Source organism: Ascaphus truei, chromosome 10, assembly GCF_040206685.1.
Source record: "Ascaphus truei isolate aAscTru1 chromosome 10, aAscTru1.hap1, whole genome shotgun sequence".
Classification (NCBI taxonomy): domain Eukaryota; kingdom Metazoa; phylum Chordata; class Amphibia; order Anura; family Ascaphidae; genus Ascaphus; species Ascaphus truei.
Genome location: NC_134492.1, coordinates 30,405,230 through 30,418,860, shown reverse-complemented (window position 1 = coordinate 30,418,860; position 13,631 = coordinate 30,405,230).

Sequence of the window (13,631 nt, the reverse complement as noted above, 5' to 3'; positions counted from 1 at the left end):
TTGTTGATTGGTGTATAACAAAGTCCATTTCGTTCCTCCCATCTCGCAAGGCTGTCGTCCTCACTAGTCTCGAGGGTACTTTCCCGAGAACATAGGCAGGACAAACACGGCGCAGCCACGGCTTTCACGCCATTCCATAACAAGCTCACAAAAGTCCCTTCTGTAGCTAGTTCTTCTTCCTCAGTCCGCCATCCTGGACCTTCTGCTCTTTGCAGATCCTCCATTCTGACGGTTGTTTCTCGATCACTGTATACTGGATTATTGTACATGGAGCTCCGCTCTGCGGGGCAGCTACCACATCAGTACAATAAACATGCCTTGTGCACCACCTTATGTACATAACGTATATCTAACTCGTGTTTGCACTACCTCAGGCTAGGCTCACTCTCTCAGTGTCTACTGTAACTCCTTCCTCCCAGTCTGTGCTCCCTTCGGTAAGTGATCTGGAATGGCTAGAGTACTCTGGGGCTTCCATGCAGTACTTGGGCGTCTACCTCTCTTGGTCAGCCTAGTGCAGACCCTCTCCAGGAGTCCTGACCTAGTTAACAGGCTATCCCTTCAGGCATCCTACCCCTAGCGCTACCTCAAGGTGACTCGGACAGCTATAGCCCCTCTCCAGACCCACTAACTGCTCTCAGGTTCCCAGGTTACTCCTGCGGTTCCATCCCAACACAGCACAAAGTGGCAGCATACACTTTCCCTGTTTCCTAGTGTGCCTAGCAAAAGCCTGTCCTGTTGACAGATATCTCTCAGCAGCGCCTCCAATTGTAACGGGTTTCCCCCCCCCCAATCTCACATTGGCCCGGGTACTCTATCAACCAACCCCCATTACGTGTTCGTGTCTGGTGGTGCACCTGCAGGCAACAGGACTCCTGAGTCTCCCGCTTGATGGTATTAGGGGATGTCATCAGGACAGGTAGCTGAGGTGGTGGGTGCGAGTTCAACTTACATCATGTGCAGCGCCTCCACCTCATCAGGATCTATGCTTCCGCAGGGGGATGGTCCTGGTGAGGAACTCCTTCTCGGTGGTGACTGCCACTGCTGAGTAATCTCACGTTCACACAGTTGGGGTTTCGTTAACAAGGTCATCTTTATTGTAGATTGGGATGTAGCAGACTGCCCCATGCAGCTGCCGGCTCTAGCCGCACATCTCTCCGTGCTGTCCCTTTGCCAGTTACGCCCTCCCAAATTGAAGTGGGATTCCCTCTTCTCCTAGGGAGATCCTCTCTGTGCCAGGTCCCTGGACACAGAGTGGCTTAGACAGGCCGATTGGTCAACCTGGACCGCTAGTTACTGCACTAGGGTCACAAAGTGTTCCTACAATCCCTTATGCAGGAAAATACAACTTCCCAACAACTTCCCACAGCTGCTGGAACCACAACTAACTAACTGTGTTGTGCCTTATATACTTCAGGAGGCAGGCGCATCCCTGATGTCACTATCCAGGGACTCAGAGCATACAGCCACTCCCCTCCATACATAGGGCACCTCACCATGGTGTGAGGGAAAACCTCCATAACTACTGCTGGCATACCTGTACTTACCAGGACTTACTGCCAACAGAGAGGAAAGTAGTATACCATTATTATGCATGGCTATATATATATATATATATATATATATAGTTTAAATACAATGGGATTCTGTAGCTCTGATAGTATTTTGATACTACTTACCTGAATGATGCTGTATTCCTTCGTCTGGTGCATACTTGTCACTTCTGTCCTAGGTGATATATTTGTTTATTAATTAGATATGGGCACATGCCAAATTATGCCAGTAATTTTATTTTAGGCGTACCTGCTCTTTGCATATTACACACCCACACACACACACACACACACACACACACGTCGAAATAGCTTAAAAAATTACAGTGTCTGATTAAAAACATAATCAAAACTCCATTTATTTATGAAATAATGATGCTATACAATTAAGACAAAGAATACGGGGGAGTCTTTCTGAAATAAATAATTTTTCTTTACAAATAAAGTGAAACAATTATGGTTAAAAAAAAAATCATTATGTACTGTGGATTTGGAAATTAACAAATAGTGGTACTATGTAACCCTTGAGAAAGGTCCCAGTGGGGACCCAAACATTGAGTTAATAAATTTCACTTTTTTGCATATAGGAGTGCCTGTCCCATTTATTCGTGTGCGTGTGCGTGTGCGTGTACACACAGTACACTGCCATTACATGAACTGCAGTGAGCCAGAGCGGCTACCGGCACCCACTGTGGTGGCATCTCTGGAAGCCGGAGGTCCTGGAGCTGAAATTAACAGGGTTCGGAGACCCCCTGCTTCAATACTATGTTTACAAAATGAAAAGGTCCGCTTGGACTGCTGCTTTAAACTCTGGTTGTTATGAGTCTGCAATAAATTGTTCCAGACATGTTAACCTGGAGGGACCAAAACCAGTGAGATTTGGTGTAAAAAAAAACAAACAAAAAAACATAAAATAGCATTTTAATCAAAAATAAAATATACTGATTTTGTATTTCTTTATTTTATCAGTGAGACCCCCCTGAAGTCTATTAGACTCAGTACACTAAACATCAGTGAGACCCTCACAAATACGACCGTTAACGTATTTCTTGCTTTGCAATGGGTTTCTGCTGCTCTTAGAAATCACTATGCATTCATTAGTTCCAAATAGATTTGCTCATTTACAGGTTCACTGGAACGTTTTGCTGCTGTGCTTAGAGGTGTTAACTTTGCAGTAATGATTTAAATATAGCTGTTTAGTCATTTCCTTCCCAGGCATGCTTTTCATGTGTGACCAGTGAGCAGCTCAACAGTAGGATGTGACAGTGATGTTATTTATCAGCTGGTTTAGCTCACACTGCTAGAGCTGTGGCCTAGAAAAGCAGCGGTTGTGGGTTCTAGTCCTGTTGGGTCTGACATCATTCCAGTCATTCGGTTGTTGCCTTAGGCTTATCACCTCAATATAGTTCTTATGGAAATCCTTTTTACGAATGGGGGATGGGACTCATACTAATAGCTATGCAAAGTATATTTAAATATCTACCAGCCAGGTAACTCAGGTACACTCTTTTTTCAGCACATGCATGTCTCCCTAATTTGAGGATATATACAGAGTTACATAGATACATAGTAGATGAGCTTGAAAAAAGACATACGTCCATCAAGTTCAACCTATGCTAAATTTAGACGCAATATACACAATTGGCGACATTTATTAAATGTGAAAGCTCGCTCTCTCTTTCCTCTCTTCCATGAATTCATCCAGATTTTTTTAGTATTCAATACACAGACGGATTTTAGTGGGCTGGACGGATTTTGTCAAAGTTATCCAGGGGAAATTATTTGGACTGTCGCGCCCATCCCGAATGCTGAATAACGGTGTAATGTAACTTTCTTAAACCAACTGGCACTGATTGGCTGGTTTACTAGCAGAGAGTAGAGAGAGGTCTGATGGTGCTATGTGCAGTGGCGAGAAAAAATTTGGGAACCACTTGGGATTTTCACATATTTCAAACCTAAAATGTTATTGGTTCTTAATCTGTCATATTAACAGCTTTGTCCCAGTTTTACAGCCGAGAGACTTTGATAAATGACCCCGTAGGTCAAGGGTGGCAAACTACAGCCCCTGAAGGGCTACCTGCAGGCCAGGTATTAGGGATGTCCCTGCTTCAGCACAGATGGCTCAAGCAGTGGCTCAGTCATAATGACTGAGATACTGATTGAACCACCTGTGCTGAAGCAGGGATATCCTTAAAGCCTGACCTGTTGGTGGCCCTTGAGCATTGGAGTTGGCCACTGCTGCTTGCTGTCAGGAGTATGTGCACAGCTAATAAACCATGAAATAACTGTTAAAATGGTCAAGAGAATGTTACATTGCTGAGTGATGTTACTTGATTGCACAACCAGCGCAAGTGTTGTGTGGTTGCACCTTTTAATCACGTTGTACTTGCGTGGCATTAAACAGCGGGGGGGGGGGGGCAGCTTTCTGTTTTTTTCTGCGTGCAGACTTCCAATATGTCTAAACGATCTCAGATGCAGTTTTGCAAACAGATGAGTAGTGCAGAAATTATTGGATTTATTTCCAAGTCATAGTGTCAGAAAGCCCTTCTACGGCAGCTCCTCCAGCACATTTTGAGCCTCGGGTGCACTTTTGAGCTAGCAACTGTTATACCAATGTGCCCCATAACACTAAATGCAATGCTTTGCAATGCAAAATGTCCTATTCTGCTAAGGATTTGTGTTTGCAGAGTTCGATTTGAGCTATGCAATCAGAAACCTGACAGCGATGGAGACATTGGGCCATATTTGTTAAGCTGTGCTAAGCCATAACAGTTTATGGTGACCTAAACCATCTTACAGCCCGTTCATTTTATGCAGAAGCTCAGGTTTGGCAGCATGGTTCCTCTCCTGTTTGGGTATTCGTGCAGAGTCCCCCTGATGCGCAGTGTTTCTTATCATTTTACAAACAGGATCATGGAATGGAACACGGTGTAATGTAACGCTCTATTACTTTATGGGGGGGGGGGGCTCTCTTCCTGTTTCACCTTCCCCTCTAATCGAGACAGCTGTGCCCCCGACCCCTGGGGTGATCATTTACTCAGGAGAGAATCCCTTTACTGATCATTTACTCAGGAGAGAATCACTTTACTGATCATTTACTCAGGAGAGAATCACTTTACTCTTTCTTCATTTGCTTATACACAATAAACCAATTTGTCAAAAAAAAAAAATGTATTGCGTATAATGTTTCTTAAACATTCCCATACAACGGTTCTGAACAAGTCATTTTTGCAGATCTCTGAAGGCGATCCCAAATCCCGGCCCAAATGAATGGCTGCGTCAGTTTTGGTCTAACAGTACATTTCTAATTCAGTTATCTTTTCACGCTGTCAGGACTTACTAAGGCAGAACTAATGCCTGGTGACATTTGGGCATGTTTATTAGCTGTGCATACACTGTACTCCTGACAGCAAGCACACCTACAGTGTCTTCCCCTTTGTTATCTTCAATTATATTTAGTCTTCAGGGACGGTTTCAGCATTTTCCCACCCGTAGGCACTTACCTTTTTTGCCGCCCTGGCCTCCTGCTCTTGCAGTGTCCCGACACCCCGTCGCGATGCGTTTCCATGACAATGGGATGCCATGTGACGTTGTATTGCCATAGCAATGCGTCACCATGTGATGTCGCAGCGTCATTTCACACCGCAAGCGGAGGTAAGAGACCTTTGCAGAGGCCCCACGGCCTCCCCCAACAATCAGTTTCATTGTTGTGGGGAAGGGAGCGAGGCCTCTGTAACCGCAGCACCGGCCTCTCCAAAATTTGGCGGGCCCGGACAGAGGCCTGAGACCATCCCCAAGGTAACTCTGTATTTTGTATGTATTTGGGGCTGAGTAGGTTTTTCTTATATGTATTTGGGGGGGGGGGTTATATATATTTGTGGCTGAGTGGGGGGGGGGTTATATATATTTGTGGCTGAGTGGGGGGGGGGGTTATATATATTTGTGGCTGAGTGGGCGGGGGGGGTTATATATATTTGTGGCTGAGTGGGGGGGGGGGTTATATATATTTGTGGCTGAGTGGGGGGGGGTTATATATATTTGTGGCTGAGTGGGGGGGGGGTTATATATATTTGTGGCTGAGTGGGGGGGGGGGTTATATATATTTGGGGCTGAGTGGGTTTTAAATATAAATATATATATATGTATTTGGGCTGAGTGTTTTTTTTAATATATATTTGGGGCTGCATGGGAGGGTGGGGGGTTATATATATTTGGGGCTGAGTGGGGTTTTTTTAATATGTATTTGGGGCTGCATGGGGGACATTTGTATGTATATATTTGGGGGGTGAGGATATTTTTTGTATGTACTTGGGGTGGGATGTTTTTTATATTGGAGGGGTGGGATTTTTTGGTATGTATATTGGGGGGGGGATTGTTTGTGTAGGTGAGAGGGGCAGGGAATGAGTGTGAGGAGGGGGAATTGAGTGAGTGGGGTAATTGATCGAGGGAGGAGAGTGAGACAGGTAGAGAGGGAGTGAGACGGAGGGGAGAGAAAAACATGGGAAAATGGGGGGAAATAGAGGGAGCTCGCGAGGTGTAAAATGTGGGGTGAGGGGGAAAGGGGAGCAAGACCGCCGACACCGGGGGTGGGGGGTGGGGGCCCGGTCGTAACTCTAGTCCTGGGCCCCAGGAAATCTGTCTGCGGCTGTTATTGGGGTGCATGGAGTGTAGGTCCTCCACTTATCTGATTCACCAGTCCCAAGGAGTAGTGCGTATTTGGGCAGGCTGTAGATCTCCCTGGGGTAGAAGATTCACCATGCAGTGATCCCACATACGAGTTTACCCGCATCTCTGTCCCACCAGGTCCAGGCTTGAAGTGATTACTGTTCCTGAATACCCAACCTTGCTTATATTTCTGAATTACTTTATTATATGTGCTTGCTCCACCATTGCTGGCAGGTTGTTCTATGCAACCACTCCTGGCTTTTGTTGTTTAAAGCTGCAGTTCAAGCAATATCCTACATGTGTGTTTTTGTTTTTAAATAAATCAGTTCTGTACTATGAGAAAATACTTGCATCATTTTTAAAAAAAAACAGTTTTAAAGACATTTTTAATGTAACAAGCATTTTTTTTGTTGCTAAAGCAAACATTTACAAATTCACATCCCCTTCTCCTTCTGAAACAGCATCACCTTTTTGAGCCCTGCCCCCTCTAGCAGTGAACCAATTGAATTTAGTGCCTGCCTGGTCACATGATCCTCCTCAGGACTTAGGCTGTCAGGGCAGCAGAAGAGGACCCAAGATGCATTTAGTGAACCCCCAGCCGAATCTTCAGCGATCGATCACATGAGAACGGTCGATCAGCAATTTAGCTAATCCCTTGTCAGTGTGTAGATTGTATTAACACACATTGGGGCCTATGCAGAGAGCAGCGCTATTTCGAAATTCGCCATTTTTTGGAGAAAATCGCGCAGAAAACAGCAGAAAATGGCGAGTTCCAAAAAATGCGCCAATTTTTCTTTTCTATTTCTAAAACTCGCCTTGCGGCTGGCGAGAACCTCAATCTCGCCAGTTTTAAAAATATCCTAATGCAGAGAGGCGCGAACGGCATCTAGCGGCTGTTCGCGCCAATAAAATGGCGCGATTGTCTCCTTTGTGCCTCGCCAGAAAAAATTGGCAAGAAGCTGCCGCTCGCGGCCATTGCAAAGGGAAAAAAAAGGCGCAAATTTTTTTTTTCACATTTCTGAAGCGCGCATCTCGCCAATTTAAACTCGCCAGACGCATTCATGTTAAACATAGCAGAATTCGCACATTTCTGCATATGGAGAATAAAACTCTCCAAAAAAGCTACTTTTTAATAAATTCGCCAATTTTAAAATTCGCTGCTCTCTGCATAGGCCCCTTTGAATGGAAAGAAAAAGATTTTTTTTTTTTTTTTTTTAAACGACAGGTAGAACTGGAGCTTTTAGTGCATGTCTTTCTAATTTTAGAAGAATAGCTGTAACATTTGAGACAATGCCTCCGATTTTGCTACAGTGTATACCTTTCCTCAGCTTGTTGATCCTAGTCTGCTCTGTTAACCTTGTTGGAGCCCTAGTCTAAGTCATCTGTAACTGTCCTTACCCGGCTCTAAAGGAGGTCACTTCAGGTGTACTGTACACATGGCAGTGCTCAGTGTCTCAGGCCTTTGCAGGGTGCTGGGTAGGTGCTGGCTGGGCATGAATTAACAGAAAAAAGATGGGCGCCAAGAACTTTTATAAAACAAAAAAGTGCTTTATTGATATATATTGTATCTGGACAGAACTCGTGGCAATCAAATAATAATCTGGATTTCGTTCCCTGGTAACTCTCACTCCTACGCTGGGGAGGTACTTAGCTTGAGGGTAGGGTGACCATTCGTCCCGGTTTTCCCGGGACAGTCCCGGTTTTTCGTGTGCAGTACCGGTTGCCTGACTGTCCCGGGAATGTCCCGTTTTTTGTGTCGCCGGCGGTGCGCGGGGATGGGGGGGCGGTGGTGCGCGGCGGCGGGGAGGAAGAGGATGCAGAGCAGCCAGGCAAGAATTTTTTTTCTTACTGCCAGGGGTTGGCCTTCTTCAGAAACGTGCCGGGCCGCAGGGGATTGGATGGAGAATGCCAGGGGGTGGGGCTTTAGAAGGCCGGGCCGCAGGGGATTGGATGGAGTATCCGGGGGGCGGGGCTTTGCCTTTCCCCGGCACTCTGGCCCTCCCTCTGGCTCCTCGGCCAGAGTGTGACAGTGTGTGTGTGTGTCAGTGTGTGTGTCAGTGTGTGAGAGTGTGACAGTGTGTGAGAGTGTGACAGTGTGTGTGAGAGTGTGACAGTGTGTGTGAGAGTGTGACAGTGTGTGTGTGAGAGTGTGACTGTAGACGGACGTTCTCAGAGGTACACAATTTGGAGACTTTTATAATGTGAAATTATAATAAGGCTTTATTGTGCCTTTTCCTTTTCATCAGGAAATCCATCCAAACACAGGGGGGGGGAACAAAGCTTCTATTCACTTGGGAGTATTTCTAGTGAAACACTATGCAATAATTCACATCTCCCTTAGTCAAGCATTTCTCGCAGCCCAAAACATATAGAATGAAATAAGAAGATATAAGCAGTCTCTTAAGAATAAAAGTCTTATCTGTTTCTTGGAGGGAAAATCTTCTCACTTCCTGGTTCAGCTTCAGGTGTAGTAGTTTTCCCTGTGTCTTGAAATCAGCTCTGCTGGGCAGAGCTCAAGACTGGTAAGCTCCAGAGATCTGGGTTTCTTTTGGTCAGTCTCTCCTGGGACTCAAGAACCTCTGCTCTGTGTCTCCAAAGGTCAGCTCTCAGTCAGAGCTAAGGAGAGTCACTTCCTGTCTGAACAGACAGGTTTTTGTAAACAATCTAATCAGGCAGGTGGTATTTAGTAATTAACTACCACACTGCTAGATTAAAGGCACATTATTGAACAGGGATAAGTCCCCTGTTACATACCTCCCCTGATTGTGGGAAGCTCGGGCTTACCACGGCCAAAGCCCATCCTTCCACTCTCATTCTAGATATCTCTGTGACTTGAATGAGAGTGGATGGAGGAAGAGAACCCTCTGTCCCGCTGGGATTGGAGCCCTTTCTCCAGTTTATTTTTGTCTCCTCCCGAAGATGCTTGAGATCAGCACTCCTCAGTCGCTCGAGGAGGACTTTGCCCACGTAAAGTCTTTTTATCGCTTGCGCGGTCTTGAGATTTCTGTTGAATCGGGCACTCCTATTTTTGTAGACAAAGTGTATGGCAACAGTTGTAGAGCAGTTAGGACTAGCCCTTAGAGCAGGGGGGCGCAAACTTTTTTCCCTGCGCCCCCCTGCCGGCTGTCCCCTCACTCCCGCGCCCCCCTCCCAACCCCAACTTACCCGCACTCCGGCGTAATGACGTCACGTTGCCATAGCAACGTGACGTCACATGACCTCGCAGCGTCATTTTGACGCCGCGTTGCCATGGCGACACAGGGAGGAAGCCGCCGGAGCCACGGTAAGTTAGGTTTACAGAGGCCCTGCAGCTCCCCCGGCACTTAATTTAAGTGCCTTCGGGAAGCGCGCGGGGCCTCTGTAAACCCCGCGCCCCCCGTCGGCAGTGTCGCGCCCCCCCTGGGGCTCGCGCCCCACAGTTTGCGCACCGCTGCCTTAGAGTTTTCTGCTCTTGAAGTGGTCTTTCTGCAGCTTCTCCACACCACGGAGTCACCAGTTCAGCTTCTTCAGCTAAGGATTCTTCTGGCTTTGATTCTGCACTCCTACTTCTGTATGTTGCCTGTTGGGCAGCTGTAGGTTTGGCTAGTGCTTTCTTTGGTGGCTCAAACTTCGTACTTTTGTTTTGAATTTGCGTGGAGTCCCCAACTCTCACTGTACCCTTGTCCTTACGGGCATTAGTTACTGTGGGATACTGGTGCTTGGGCAGAGCCAATACCTTTTTCCGTATTGGAAGAATCTGTATCAGAGTCTCCTTCATATTCTGGAGCTCTGTAATTTTTGTCATCAAGGTTGCCGCTGCGTCTGTTTTCTCCTTGGTGTACTGACTCAAGGGAATGGAACAGTCTCTCTGCTTCAGTTTCTGAGCCTTCTCACGCTCCCTCTCATACAGAGTAACCTGGTATCGAAGCTCCGCTTCCAACGATGCTCTGAAGACATGCAGCGTGGCCTTTAGCTCCTCATACTGCTCTGTGGGGACGTACTGGGTATTCAGACGTTCCTGCAGCGCTTGTACCTCTTTAGCAGCCTGCAGTTTTTCTTCCTGTAGCGTTTGCTGCTTCTCTTCAGCATACTGGAGGAGTATACGCAGACCTTGCAGTTGGTTCTGCAGTCGGTGCTCTGCGTCAAATTTTTCCTTGACTTCTTCTGTTAACTGAAAATTTTCTTCTTTAAGTTTTAAGTTCTCTCTTTTTACTTTTGAATTTTCTCCTTTTTCAGTCTCTGTATTCTTCAGGGCTCTTTGCAGTCCTCCTTCCATTTACGCACATCTGCTTTGAGAATGACAATCTCCTGGCGTGAGACTTCCTTCTCTAGGTTGAGGGTCTGAAGCTCCTTCTGAGAGACTTTGAGATCTGTTTCAAGATTACAAATAGTTTCTTTAGCAATGTCCAGCTCCTCAGTGAGACTGTGTAGTTCCTTTCTGGAAACTTCCAGGTCTGTTCGGCAGCTGTTGGTCTCATGATGTGAGGCATCAAGTGCTCTGCGGAGTGTCTGAACCTCTTTCTGAGATACGTCTACGTCTGTCCGGACACTGTTGACCTCCTGTTGTGAGGCATTCTGCTCTATATGAAGAGTGTGAACCTCTTGCTGGAAGACTGTCATCTGCTTCAGTGCCTCCTCATACTTCCGCTTTAGCGTAGCCACCATTTTATCAGATTGGCTCTGTTTTTAATCCATGGCAGAAATAGTAGCCTTTGCAGTATCTAGCTCAGTCTTGAGATCGTCCAATTCTGTCCTGGCTAAAGAGTAAATTGTGAGCACATCTTTTTGTAGCCTCACGTTATTTTTCTGTAGCTCACCATTATTTTTTTTCTCTCTTCCTAATTCTTCACAGAGCAGATCACAGTCATGCCTGGCAATTTTCAGGGCGTCTTCAGGGCTGGTCAAGGGATCATCACTCACTGGTTCCGGCTCCGCTTCCCTGGGATGACTGGTTGAGGGTTCCTCACTGTTGGCACCGGACAGACACTTCTCTGGGGTACACGACTTCTGCCTTGGGCCCTCTGGATATTCGGTTAAACGTGGGACGAATTCTCCATTTTCTCTAGGCTGCAGGGCAACTCGGTCCCCCTTTTCCTCCACAGGATCTGCGGACGTGTCTGTTCCTTCCACGGTAAGTGAAGAACTGCTTTTCTTTTTCCGCCTTTTTTATTTGGATGACACCGTCCCTTCGGGGATATTGGGGTCTCCATCTTCATTTGAAATTTTAGCAGCTTCATTATATACGCCAGGCTTTTCTTGCAGTTGCTTTAGCTGACAGAAATATTTGGTGATCTGCTGCTCCCGCTCTGTCTCCTGTTGATCATATTCGTCATCAAAGGGAGCAGTCTTTTCTGTTCGTGCCGAGTTCAGGCACCCCCACCATTCTTGGGGTGTTTTGTGGGTGTGACTCGGTTCAGGTTCCCCGTAAGAGATGTCTTCCTCTTTATTGGACTGGAAGGGCCACTCTTCCGTGGGGTAGGGTTCATTACAGGAACGCTGCATCTTGTCCTCCATTTTTAGGCTATCAGGTGTAATTTTCTTCCTGACCTCAGGAGGCGCTATTGCAGCTGTTGCCACTGTATTTGCAAAAAAAAACAATTGTGGTAGTCCTACAGATGGGCATATTTTGCTTATAGAGGTCGTAGCTCTCACAGGCATCTCTGTAGACTTTTCTTTCTTGGGTAAATTGTACAATATCAGCAGTACTGTGCATGCATTTTCTCTCATCAGGTATACAAGTTGTGCAGTTGCTAGGTAAAAAAAATCTATTTGCTTTACACCATTTTCTTGCAGGGTGCAATCTCCCCGCTTCAGCAACAGAATTTGGTTTTCTGCCTGAGTTCAGTAATTTTCAGTCTCATCTTTGGGTATTATGGCATTCACACTTCACACTTTGGGTGCCTGTTTTTGCTCCCAAGATATATATAGGCAGACTTTTTTACTTGCAGAAAAAAAAAACATTCTTTGCAGTAGACTATTTCTTTCATTCCCGGCAGGGTGACTCAACATTCAGCAATTGATTTTGAAAAATCTTTTACACAGTTCAGAAATCACTTTTCCCCCTATAGGGCAATTTTACACTCAGCATTTGTTTGCTAAAAATTCCCCTGCTTCAGCACAGTCTTGTATCAATTTTCACACTTTTCTGCATATACTCCATTCACAGCTGGTAGTCCTATGCGGTGTGGCAACCTTTATTTGCAAAATCAGTACCACTCGTGGGTCACCATCTGTATTCACTGCTTCAGCGAAACTTTTGAAAACAACAAACACCTATCCCTTTTCAAGGGCTGACTCACTTCTTGAACCCTGACTATGGCTGAAAGGCAAAACCCCTATTTCAATGACCATATTACACTTTGTGATAGGCAAATTAAGGTTTAGCTACTTCAGCAGTCTCTTCTGGGTTTTTGTAAGTTCCAGTGCAGTGTAGTTTCAGTGGTGTGTATCCCTTTAATTCCAATCTCTGCTGCATGAGGTTTTTTTTTTTTTTTCTCAGACTGTTTGTAGGCAAAAAGCATTAAAAAAAATTCACATAAAAATCTCCGGTCCTTTTTAACTACAAAGACACCTCTTGTCCCACCTCGGACACCATATGTAGACGGACGTTCACAGAGGTACACAATTTGGAGACGTTTATAATGTGAAATTATAATAAGGCTTTATTGTGCCTTTTCCTTTTCATCAGGAAATCCATCCAAACACAGGGGGGGGGGAACAAAGCTTCTATTCACTTGGGAGTATTTCTAGTGAAACACTATGCAATAATTCACATCTCCCTTAGTCAAGCATTTCTCGCAGCCCAAAACATATAGCATGAAATAAGCAGATATAAGCAGTCTCTTAAGAATAAAAGTCTTATCTGTTTCTTGGAGGGAAAATCTTCTCACTTCCTGGTTCAGCTTCAGGTGTAGTAGTTTTCCCTGTGTCTTGAAATCAGCTCTGCTGGGCAAAGCTCAAGACCGGTCAGCTCCAGAGATCTGGGTTTCTTTTGGTCAGTCTCTCCTGGGACTCAAGAACCTCTGCTCTGTGTCTCCAAAGGTCAGCTCTCAGTCAGAGCTAAGGAGAGTCACTTCCTGTCTGAACAGACAGGTTTTTGTAAACAATCTAATCAGGCAGGTGGTATTTAGTAATTAACTACCACACTGCTAGATTAAAGGCACATTACTGAACAGGGATAAGTCCCCTGTTACAGTGACAGTGTGTGTGAGAGAGAGTGACAGTGTGTGTGTGAGAGAGTGACAGTGTGTGAGAGTGTGACAGTGTGTGAGTGTGACAGTGTGTGACAGTGTGTGTGTGAGTGTGACAGTGAGTGTGTGAGTGTGACAGTGAGTGTGAGAGTGTGACAGTGTGAGTGTGAGAGAGTGTGACAGTGAGTGTGTGTGTGTGTGTGTGAGAGTGTGACAGTGTTTGTGAGAGAGTGTGACAGTGTGTGTG